Genomic DNA, 12,109 nt, shown 5'->3' on the forward strand with positions numbered 1-12,109 from the left:
GATTTCATGGTAAGTATCAGGCAGCACCAAATTCACGTGCTGCCTGCATAGGGTCCGTTGGGCGGGATGCGCTACCATCGCCCAGAACGGACCCTTATCCAATTTTTCCCCCGATATCCCTTATTCATTATCTTTAAATTTACCCATATGTTATTACATTAAGGTTTCTTGCCCAGAACCTGTGTTACTTTGGAGGCACTGCGATACTATTCATTTTAGTAGCAGTTGTCCTGTGTGTACTATAGGACAGCAGCTAACAATAGTATTGTCTTTGTGTCATCAGCCAACTGTAAAGGGCAATGCAGGAGTCCAGCATGTGATAGGAGCAGCAGCGATATTTGTACATATATATAATATCATCTGTAATAAATTGCAACAATTTACATTTACATAGCACCTTTAACATAGAAAAATGTCCCAAGGCGCTTCACAGAGATGTAATAAAAACAATGGATGCTGAGCCAAAGGAAGAGATAGTAGGTGACCAAAAGCTTGGTTAAAGAGATGGGTTTTAAGGAGGATCTTAGGGAGGTGGAGAAGCAGAGAGATTAAGGATGAATTCTCAGAACAATAATAAATTATAATCTTTTCACTGGGGTTAGAGAGGCTTTTATCATTTAAGATTGACCAAGAAATGGCCATGTGACAAACTCGAGTGAATCAGATTGATACAGATGCCTACAGAACAATTATTTTTTCATGTTTCTCTTTTCTGCTCCTGAAGGCCAGTTATGCAGATTCAGCAGGCCTCCTTTGATTCACACAGACACCCATTACTCGAACGTGAACCACTTGAACCAGACTATTCAAGCCATCATTACAGCCAAGCCTGATCCTCTGCTCACCTAATGTCCACATGCTCGCACTTCCCAGTAGCAGTTACTCGATAGCAATCAGGAGTAGGAACCCTGGCCATTTTGTACCTTTTCTCCCTACCTACTGAAGCACATGAGGTCAATTGTAGTGCCCCACTATCACTCCCTGCTCAGAGAAGTTAACAGTACAGAACAGGGATCAAATCCATGACCTCCCTACTCTATATGGCTTAGCACCAACCATTTAGTGTATTTACTCAATGAGCCATTGAGAGAGCCTTCAGAACAATTTATAGGTGCATTTAGCTCAAAAATCTGCCTCTGACTCCAGCCCTAACTTTTGCAGCACTGCTGGGGAAGAATTGGCTTCCCGAAAATAAAACTGTGAATCATGACTTGTCTGTTACTATAGAATCCACCCCACAATATAAACAATGTGCATCTCACAACACCCAGGGATGTTAGAAAATTGCTTCTTCTTGGAGCATTAGACTGCACTAGGTATGGTGAGCAATGAAAGGATCTTAGTTCTCAAAAGTCTGCATTACGAGAAAGGAAACAATTAATCAAAACTAAAACAAAAAAGAGCACAGTGATATTTATATTTATACACTTCCGATCATCATTGTAAATTAGAAAATAATTAACTCCCATGATGTTAGATTGGCAGGTGTCCAGCAATAAGCATGACCCAAATGACTAACCATACCGACACACAATAAATTATTTAATAACCTATCAATAATGTAAGAGAAGACAGCTTCAGAATGCCAGTTAATTTCTGTGCATATATTTTAAATTAATCTGTGCATCTGTTAAGCAATGAAAGTGTTACTGATCCATTTTTACATTAGTTTAAAAGGAGAGACAACGTAATATTGATTTTCATATCTTTGTTACTATGTTGGATGCTATAAAATAAAGCAACCGAGAAATGAAAAGAAGAGCATTGTTTCATTTTGTGATGTTATCTCAGAGAAAAAAAATGATGTGAGGGTTACAATTGTTAAAAGAAGAAACTAATTTGAGTTTTGAATTGTTACAGAGTTGCTGCCACAGAATATATTGCCTGTATCATTTAGGGCATAACAGAATGCTTCAGAAAACACTGCTCTTTCATTCTTCAGGCATTGAAAGCTTCAGAGCTCTAATCAATCGCTCCATGAATTAGCTTCCTCCATTGTGCTGTCGTGCCTAGTCATGCTGAGCTCATCAAAGATTCTCTCTTATTTTGAAGACTTGTCTTACCTGATCCTGCTGTGTGTTGATGTTCCAATAAAATGAGTTGCTTGGCTATTTGAATTTTGCCCCTGTTCCGTACAAGGGATATGTATATTTTTATCGAGTCATTAACATTTTTCAATAAAGAAATCTGTCATTCAAAATAAACGAGAGGATGATTTTCTTCACATTATTTCCCCACTGCTGGTCTGTTAAAATCAGTTTGGAAGAGAATCCACTCTGTTAACAAAAAAAGATAAGCAAGTGCCTATTTTTCTCCACAATTGAAGATCCACTGGTGAATTAACCAGAATGCATGGCTTTCTGAGAATGCAATTTTCTTAGTGCATTGTTAATTCTGGAAAAACACAGGCATCATCATTTTTTCAGGGTAATTTCATCCCATTTGTACTTCAGGACTGGGGATTTGATGTCACATTTACAATCAATTGGTTATGACACATAACATCATTAATCTTATGACAGTCATTGATAAGAGGAGAAATTGGAATGATACAAAGAGGCAACTAACCCAAATTCTGACCAGCACAGGCCCTCCCTTAGTAATTCTGCAAGAGTCCCCAGGTTGAAGCTGACAGAAGGGGAAAGTTCCTGTGCCTGTAACTCTAAACTATGCTCTAGCACCAGAAGTGGGCCAGAATGCTCTGGTACGTCATTCCAATTCTTACCTTGGCCAGCTCTTATAGTACCACCTCTTGAATTCAGATGCTTTTTCCATTGGCAACTAATGATTTCTTGAAATTAACAGAAACATGGGGGTATATTTTTGTCTTCACTGTGTGAGTGGTGACCTGGCAGAGTGGATCGGCCAAACTTTATAGAACCCGCCTGATTTTCATTCCATCGACTTGCTCCATCAGATTACAGGGAAATGGATCAAAAGTGGCAAATGGAGTTGAGGTACTGATAGAATGGCAGAACAGACTCAAGGGGTTCGATGTTACCAGGGCTGCGGGTTCGTGGCGGGGGGGCTATTGGGCGCGTGGGTAACGTGCCCGGCGAAATCAGTCTGCCCCCCGCGCAATCGCAGCCTAATTGGATCCACTTACCTGGTCTTCCGGGTTCCCCACTGCTGATCTGCACGTCGGGCGGGCTGCGCATGTGCAGTAAGATCTGTCCGCTGGAGGAGCTCTATTTAAAGGGGCAGTCCTCCACTGACAGATGCTACAACAAATAGCAAAAATTACAGCATGGAGCAGCCCAGGGGGAAGGCTGCTCCCAGTTTAATGATGCCTCACTCCAGATATCATTAGATGGGGTGAGGAGGAGGGGGAGGACAGAAATCTTCCCCCCGGCGGGTGGGAGGAAGCGGCCTGCCTCTGCCACCAGGAAGGCCTGGCTCGAGGTGACAGAGGAGGTCACCTGCACCACCAACATATCGCCCACCTGCATACAGTGCAGGAGGCGCTCCAATGACCTAAGTAGGTCAGCCAAAGTGAGTACACTTACTCATTCCCCTACACTCCATCTGCCACATCACTGCCCCCACCCCACATCTCCTTCTGCACTGCCAACACTACTCTGTCACATCACCCCTCATGCCCACACAAACCTCATCCTCATCTTACCTGCACCTACTCACCTCGCCAGTACTCATCCCGCCACTACCACTCAACCCAATCCTCATACAATCTCATGGCTCTATCCCATACTCACCCTCTCGTGCATCTCTTTCACAGTCAACCTCACTCAACCTGCCACTACCTGTGCTGCAGCCACAGGGCATGCATCACATATGTGCAGGAGGCAGCGTAAGGCAAACGTGTCGTGAGCATGAAGGGGATGCACAAGGGTGTTTGAGGGTTTGTCATGGTTTTGACTTATATTGAATTTCTGACCAATTCACATTACATATTATATTGTTATCATTACTGCCACGTCTTTGCGATTCTTGTCTGGTTTGTGCAATAATGCCCTTTCCTGAGGATCACAATGAAGACCCACAACTGATGACACCCATTGTGTCACTGCAGAGTGGTGTAGGTGTATTTGCAGGGCTCTTTTGTGCAGATGACTGAGAGACGTCGGCGATGTCCCTGGTGGCACCCTGGAAGGATGCGGAGGAGAAGTTGTTGAGGGCAGTGGTGACTTTGACAGCGACAGGTACGAAGATGGTGCTCAGGCCAACCGGGAGCAGCTCGGCATGAAGGAGGCTGCAGATGTCCACGACTACATGTTGAGTGACTCTGAGCCTCCGTGAGCACTGCTGCTCAGAGAGGTCCAGGAAGCTGAGCCTCGGTCTGTGGACCCTGTGGCGAGGGTAGTGCCCTCTGCGACGCATCTCTCTCTGCGGTTGCCCTCCCTCCTGCTGTGCAGGTGGATGTGTCACAGCACTCTGTTGTGGAGCTCCACGTGTCAGAGGTGGACGGCGTGACCGGCGAGGCTGGTGATGCTGTTCGCCCTCTGAGGAGGTCGTGACTGCAGCTACGGCGGCCCCCATCCGGAAGATGTACATCTGAGGGGGTCTGCAAGGTAGGTACATGTCTCTGGACCCCGGGGTAAGTGTGCAAGTTGGTGAATTTTCTTGTCAGGAGGAGGGTGGTGGAGGCCAAACTTTGTCCCAAGTGACAGAGTGGCCTCCTGCAATGAGTGAGGGTCTCCCCCCCCACACCTGTCAAATGGACCTTTGTAGCTGCCACAGGCTGACAGCTGCAACACGTCCATTTCAACTGGGAGTGTTTCCCCAGTATGGGAAACAGTCCCAGTTGTCTATAAAATCCCACCCCTCCTCACATATTCCCTTAATCAGGTCAGTTAATGACCTGAAATAGCACAATAAATACTTTCAAGTGGCACCCCGCCGGCTTTAATTGCCTGCGGGATTCCCACATGAGGGGGCTGCGCGCGCAAGTCGGCGCGTCAGTGGGGAACTCGGAAGTGGGAGGGTTGGAGCCGGGCTCCCGACCCGCTCCGGGATTCCCCGATTTTTGGAGCCCCTCTGCCAGGAACGCACCCGATAGCGGGTGCTAAAATGAAGCCCAAGGAGCTGAATGGCCTACTCATGTTCTTGCGTACTGAGGTTGCTAGGTGGCAGCACTCTTACCTCTGAGCCCCACTCCAGAGACCTGAGCACATAATCTAAGCTGACATGTCAATGCAGTTCTGAGGGAGTGCTGCACTGTCAGAGGTTATGTCTTTCAGATGAGACTTTAAACTGAGGCAACAACTGCCCTCTTAGGTGGATGTAAAAGATCCCATGGCACTTTTCAAAAAAGAGCAGGTGAATTCTCCTGGTGTCCTAGCCAACATCACTGGACAGATTACCTGGTTATTTATCTTACTGCTGTTTATGGGCCCTTGCAGCACACAAATTGGCTGCTGCGTTTCTCGATATTACAACAGAGACTACTTTGGGAATTCCTTAGGTAGTGAAAAGCACTATATATAGAAGTTTGTTTGTTTGTGAAGATGAAAATCTACCCCCTGGTTTCTGAGCATGCTGCAGTCCTTTGCACACCTGTTTCCGTTCTGATTTCTCTGTTTGATATGTGCTTCAAAATTATCTTCCCTTATTAGTGCAGGTAACTTTAAATTTATCTTTTATCATTTTTAAAGATTATTTTTATTTTTAGTGTTATCTGCCTTGCTGAGGTCCTGTAGTTTTTGCCAGCCCAGGCTTTGCTGCTCCTACTCCCTCCATAGGCTTGGTCCCCATCGCTGTCCTGCTGCTGCACCACTGGCCTTACTGTTCCTGGTGTCAACTTGCAACAATGGCCTCGTTACTCTTGCTGCCAGATCACTTCAGGGGATCTTGGCATTAAAGGGGTGAAGGGAGAAAATAGGGAAAATTGGAGCAAATGTAAAGAGAAGCAGCACATCAAATGTATTTGTTTCATTCTTTTCAATAAAATCAACATGTTAAAAGAATCATAACAGACAAAAGAACCAGAGGGGAGATGGGGAGAATATTTTTTATGCAGCGTGTTGTTATGATCTAGAATGGTGGTGGAAGCAGATTCAATAGTAACTTTCAAAAGGGAATTGGATATATACTTGAAAAGAAAAAAATTGGGCTATGTGGAAAGAGCAGGGGAGTGGGACTAACTGGATAGCTCTTTCAAAGTGCTGGCACAATAGGCTGAATGGCATTCTACAGTGCTGTGTGATTCTACAATTAAGAATTGATCCTCAGTGTCTAATGTTTTGTTGATTTTGGCAGACCCATATCAGCCTAAGTCCAGCTACCAACTGACAGAGTAACTTGCTGAAACTACTTCCAAGTTGGTCCTGGCATAAAGTAAAACCTACCTCTAGATATGGGGTGCGGTTCATACTTACACCAATTTAGAGGCACTCCATTAAAAACAATACCCGGTTATTGCTTCACCTGGCCCATTATGGTCCGCCACATCCGTTCCATTCTGGTCACTATATTAGTAAATGCAATTTTTTTATTTGCATACAGTATGTGCAATATTACTTAGGCCATTAAAATGATTCACTTCAACAATAGGGTCGCCTTGTCTTGAACTAGCAATATAAATAATCCAACTCCATTCAATCCAATAAAGTAAATCATTCTGTGGGTGAGAGGTCAAAGGTTACACAGCAGGACTGAGTACCCCTTTTTAATAAATTCAAATTAATTATTGATATGTACATAGTCATATAGTATTACATAATATTTACAGCACAGAAACAGGCCATTCGGCCCAACAGGTCTATGTCGGTGTTATTGCTCCACACGAGCCTCCTCCCACCCTACTTCATCTCACCCTATCAACATATCCTTTTATTCTTTCTCCCTCATGTACTTATCTGGCTACCCGTTAAAGACATCGATGCGGGCACAATTATTTGCACTATCACGTCAGTGGTGCAGCAGCAGGACAGCGATGGGGACCAAGCCTATGGAAGAGTAAATCTTTACCTGCACTTTTATCTTTCCCACCACATTTTTTGAATTCTTGTCAAAACTGTACTTCTGTTGCAAAGATTGAATGTTGTTTGTCCTAAGTGGCCAAATGTGGATTGTCTTTTTGTTGCAAACTCTATCTAAAAATACAGCAGACAAAGAAATTATACAGAATAAAACTTCAATGAAAGATGTCATTATGTCATTTGAATGACTCATATCAATTCTCAAATCCATACAGGGTGAGAGTTTTGACCTGTTTTAAGTTGCTTTGTACGATAACATTAACAGGAATAGCAGAACAGTATTGAGGACCCTACTACTGTCAAAAAATATACTTAAAGAGTACCTTTTAATGGGAAAATAGATATGTTGGTACACTAAGGAACAATTTTTGGAACATGCAGTTTGTGCACTAATCTCTGCTGTTTGCATCTAATTTCTGATTCAAGGTCAAAGATTGAATGTCAGCAACATCAGTAAATAAACAGTGCATTCCATAAACTTATCTTTTCTGTAAAAGCTTCAAAAATAAGAACCTTTTCTTCTCTTCTCCTCACTCAGGTCTCCCCATGATATGACCATTCCTCTGCTTTCTGAATGTTCAATCAACAGGGCTTCAGGTCTCTTACAGCTAAGGCTGTTTTGTTCTCAAGTCACGAGGAGTGCGCATGTCGATTCTCTCGTCCAAGCTTGGGCTTTACTCACTACCTCTATTCATTACCCATATGGAGAATTAATGGCGTGAACCATGCCCTATTACTACATGATCCATCACAATGGTGTTCTAACCTATTGCAACATCAATCCGGAAGATTTGTAACAGATATATTTCTTTAGCATTTACAAAATAATTAAAAAGATTCCAACAACTGTGAGTCAGTGCAATTTTAAATATGAATTACCAGGGAGTGAGTGGTCCAACGGATTGGGTTGAGATCCATTCTGAATTGATGGGATGAAAGTCGCCTGTCTCTGAGTGAAATGAGTTTAACCAGCCTCAATCTAATTCCTAGTGAATTCATGTCAGCAGCACAAGTCTATCCATAACTTGACACTACTCGGAATAATTTTCCAGTTTCAATCAAATAGCACACAATGATGGTTGGTGGGTGCAAATGTGACACTAATATGCTATGAGGTGTTCATTTGAGCTTGAAGATGACACTAGAGGAAAATAGTAGCAAACCTTCCAAACCCTAACATTAATAATATCCTCCATTTGAGCATGAAACTCATAAAATGAAACTCAAAACTGTTAAACAATTAGCTTGAAGAGCATATAGTTTTGTTAGCTTACTTGAAATACTTCAAAGCATGATAAATCAGTATGAAAGTTTAATTTTCTAACCTCTCAAAAAAAACTGTTCTGTGTAGTAATAGTTTAATTATTTTAATGAATATATATTCTTTCCATAAATCAAGATTTATACAATTGTTTTCATGTTAATTATTGTTAAATATCCCAATATATGACTAGAGTAATGCATAGAGAGACACTGCATATCTTAATTCGTAGGGCTGTTTGCAGAAATTAAATGCTGTGTGTTACATTTATTATTTTGCTGCAGGCATGTTTGTTCAGTCCTCAAGTTTTTCCAAATTCAGATCTAACTTGGGCCAGTGCAGACTCCAGAGGATAAATTTTCTGAGTTCAGGTCAGTAATAAGGTACATTGTCCACAGCTAATGCATAGCAGAAGATCATGAAATCATTTGCCTGTGATTCCGAAACATGCTGGCGATGGGCAAGAAACCTCACCATCAGCCCAGACTTGAAAAATTTAGGCTCAAAAGAAAGAAAAGATTTGCATTTATATAGTGCCTTTCACGACCTCAGGACGCCCAAAGCACTTTACAGCCAATGAAGTACTTTTGAAGTGTAGTCATTGTTATAATGTAGGAAAATTATCACATTTATCATAAATTAACAGAACATTTTTAAAATCCATTCTTTGAACTGTCCTGATAGCTCAGGAGTGAAGTCTATCTCTCGAGTCTGATAGACCAAGAAGGTCACTGCTGTTTGATCCATATCTATACTGAGTTAGCTGGTCTTAGCTGAGGTAGAAGCAGTGGATCTACAATGGAACTCAGTGCCCTAAGTTGGAAAGGGAAAGTTCACTATACACCAACCGTTACTGGAGGTGTATGTGCGGACACCAGACGACACCAGGATTGGGCTTAGTTGAGATTTCAATACTTACTGGTATTCACTGTCAAGGCCCACATGTAAATAATGGCCACTTGGAGGGAGATTCCTGCCTGTGGAACTGAACCCCAGCAAAGCAATTAATGCCTTAAGGGAAAGCAAAGGAGAAAAACTGAAGAGAAAAGAAGATAAAATTCAATCTTTAAAAATATTAAGCTAAGAAAAATGTATCATATTTGCATTTCCTGTGATATGATAATCAGTTTTTTTTTATCTTCTAACGATTATTCTTCTTCCCTTTCAGTATCCGGGAATATAAATAAAAGCATTTCATACAGCAGCTTTACCAATGGATTTAGCTAAAATGCAAGAATGTCCCATCCTATTAGTTCCAGCCACTTCCTAATTTGAATGTTAAGCAAATGGCTTTTATGTACCCTGTACACATAGATAGAAAAGACTACTAGAGGTCTTCACTGAATATAATAATGTTGCTGAAGCTTCTATAATGCTAAATGTACCCCCATTTAGCACACGACAGAGCTAATTATCTTGCAGATCAAAGTCTCTCCTTAAACTTATTCAGCAAACACTCTATCCCACTTACATTGTAACAGGATTCAGGATTTATTAACATTATTTTGCTGCATAATTGAATTTGAATGTGTTTTTTTTCATAGTTCATGTACTCTGAACGTCTTTGGATGAATAAATGTACAGCATTAAACAGGCAAAAGGATATTATTACCTGTTCATAGAGGTCCCTGTCAAACCTTCCTGCAAGGGACAAGGCGAAAATATGTTTTTCTATATGTTCAGAATTCATTTTTTTATTTATATTTTTTTTCCTTCACTTTCCTTCAATTTTATCCCATATTTCACAGTCAACAACAACAGCTAGCATTTATATAGTGCCTATAATGTAGTAAAACATCCTAAGGCACTTCACAGGAGCGTAATCAGACAAAACCAAATTACACCAAGTCAAAGAAGGAGACATTAGGACAGGTGACCAAAAGCTTGGTCAAAGAGTTAGGGTTAAGGAGTTTCTTACAGCAAAGAGAGGTGGAGAGACGGAAAGGATTAGAGAGGAAATTCCAGAGCTTAGGGCCTCGACAACTGAAGGCACGGCCACTAACGGTGGGGCGAAGGAAGTCAGCTATACACAAGGGGCCAGAATTGGAGGAAGGTGGAGTTGGAGGAAGGTTGTAGAGCTGGAGGAGGTTACAAAGATATTGAGGTGCAAGGCCATGGAGGGATTTGAACTTGAGGATGAGAATTTTAAAATTGAGGCGTTCGGGGACCGGGAGCTAATGTAGGTCAGTGAGCACGGGGTGATGGGTGAATGGGACTTGGTGCAAGTTAGGATACGAGCACTCATCTATCCTTCAGCCGGAGTTAAGCTACAGGCTCCCCCATGGTTTCTGATGCTAGTGCTGATCTGTGGTAGGACCCATACTGGAATTCTCAGTGACCACTGAGCAAAATTAACCAAATAGAAGATTCTTCTTTGAGTTGGATGATATAACACCTGATGTGCAGGCCTCAGGCCACAGAGCTATAAAGAGAACATCTTTACTGCCGAGTGTATCAGACCCTTGAAAGTGTAATTATAAAATCAAAGACTAAAAATAGGATGCATGTTATGGAGATTGATGATGGAGACTTTCAACTTTGGCGTGGGAGGGGGCATAAAACAGGCAGTAGTGGATCGGCCATCAGTTAACACTTGCCTGATTTTCCATTCCATTGACATTAGGAAAATGGAACAGTTTGTAAAACGGGCAGACGATCCGCTATTGCCCGTTTCACGTTGAAAGTTGAAAGTTCTGCCCTCAGTAAAAAACATTGTAACACTGTAACATATATTTAGGAATGTGTTGCAAGGTTAGATATTATTTTGGATTTGAGATAAATCATAAGAGTAAAGCCTACAGAGTTTATGAAGGCCATTTTAACCCCAATATATGTTAGATTTTGTTTTAATTCTATATTTAAAATATGTCTATCATTAAGGTTGCTCGTATATTCCATATACTTGTTCCTACGAAATTTGCATTAAGTGGGCTTAGGAGAGCATTTTAAAAGTATGCTCACCCATGCTTCTTAGTGTATAGTGTTATGAAGTGGTTTGTACCTGTGTTAAGAACTGAACTAAGCACTGCTTCTCAATAATTCTTTCTTTGCTAGCTTTTTTCTCCTTCTTTCAGCTTCTAAGTCCCTCTGCTGGGTTGTTTTCCCTGTTCCAGCTTTCTCCTAGTCTCTTTTTCACTCGACTATGTTGGCTTCTCTCTTGCCCACCAGGTTTCAGTTTTAAGTGTTGTGCTACTCAAATACTTACCATAGGTGTGCACCCTGGGTAAAGCCAGTCAATAATTGCTAACATTGTGCAAGGCGTACCAGGCCACTTAAAAAAATATTGAGATCAGAGTAACGAGGAATTTGGCTGTGAAACTTGACAGTAATTGAGAACTGACAGGAAAGAGAAAAAAACAACAGCAGCTTGAGCAGCATAGAAGCCTGACTGATGGAAATGATGGATGCAGTGCGTAAGGTAACTCGCATCTTTGAATGCATGGAATTCTTCTGAAAGAGCAAAATAGGATATTTATTCTAAACCATATTCAAAATGAGATTTGGGGATAATACTGGCTGGGGTCAGAAGAATGAACAGCTCTATCCTGCAATCTACACCAATAGTTTGATCTGCCCCCTACTTTAAACCATATATGAAGAGGCCTTTACCAGAAATCTCCACTGTCCAGAGTCCATTTCATGATAGCCTTCAGATCTCTTACTTGCACTCTGAGTATTAGCTGTGACTAGATGGCAGTGATCAATACAAAATGTAGTTAATCTTCTGCTGATTTTTACTCAGCCACATTTGGGGAAGTCACGTATGCTGAAATTAATAGATTCCTTTAGATTAATTGCTGTCAGTAAAGTGAATTGGGCCAAATTAAAGACCATGCTGACTGTGGCACAGTACACCATAATTAATTAGCTAATTCCTCTTTGCATAGAACTCCCTAGAAATGTTATATTT

Source organism: Heptranchias perlo, chromosome 24, assembly GCF_035084215.1.
Source record: "Heptranchias perlo isolate sHepPer1 chromosome 24, sHepPer1.hap1, whole genome shotgun sequence".
Classification (NCBI taxonomy): domain Eukaryota; kingdom Metazoa; phylum Chordata; class Chondrichthyes; order Hexanchiformes; family Hexanchidae; genus Heptranchias; species Heptranchias perlo.